Below are 1022 nucleotides of genomic sequence, written 5' to 3'. Positions count from 1 at the left end.
CATTTGACACTTTGCTGGATTAAAAGCCATACCTGCGAGAGCTTTAAAATTCTGGAGAGTTTGGAAGACTTTTTGATAGCATTTTTGCTGGATCTGGAGAAAACCATTATGTCATCAGCATATAGTAAGTGAGTGATAACAATGTTGGATCGGTTATGATATCTGTGTTGACTATGATTCAGCAAGGCTTCATCCAACATTCTGGACAAGTAGTCAATGGCAAGTATAAAGATGGTAGGAGAAAGTGGATCTCCTTGTTTTAAACCTCTTGTAGCAGTGAAAGAGCCCTTCCCTTGCCCATTTATCAGAATGGAATGATCATTATTGTGCAGCCACCTCCTAATAAGTTGACAGAAGCCAACATCAAAACCTCTAACACTTAAAACCTCCAAAATGTAATCCCAGCTTATAGTATCATAAGCTTTCCTTAAGTCCAGATTATATATCATATTACCCCCTCTACAAGCTTTATTCAAGTCCTGTAAAAGTTCTTGGGCCAAAAGAGTGTTATCAATAATAGACATACCTTTCACAAAAGCCGTTTGATTGGGTTTAATTATGTAGTCCAAGTGAGGTTGTAGCCTATTCACAATGATTTTACTGATGGTTTTACTGATGACAGTGGTTAAACAGATGGGTCTGAAATGATTCCAAGTGTTCTGTATTTCAGATTTAGGGATCAGTACAGTGGTGGAGGAGCAAAAGTATTTTGGAAGGTTGTTGCCTTTAAAGAAGCTTGTAACAGCAGCTATAACATCAGTCTTAATGATATCCCAGGACTTCTTGTAGAATTCAGCAGTGAAACCATCAGGGCCAGCAGACTTGCTGCTTTCAATGGAGTTAATTGCATTCCACCAGCAGACTTGTTGCTATCAATGGAGTTAATTGCATTCCATATTTCCTTTTCAGTGGGGGTATCTGTCAACTTGAGACCAGCAGTGTAGTTCAGTTCTTCCATAAAGTGTTCCTTCTCAATATGGGGTCTAAAGTGGTGGTCCTGGTTGAGTAGATCTTTATAATAA

Source organism: Phalaenopsis equestris, unplaced genomic scaffold, assembly GCF_001263595.1.
Source record: "Phalaenopsis equestris unplaced genomic scaffold, ASM126359v1 Scaffold232463, whole genome shotgun sequence".
In the NCBI taxonomy this organism is placed as follows: domain Eukaryota; kingdom Viridiplantae; phylum Streptophyta; class Magnoliopsida; order Asparagales; family Orchidaceae; genus Phalaenopsis; species Phalaenopsis equestris.
Note: the sequence above shows the minus strand (reverse complement) of the source record.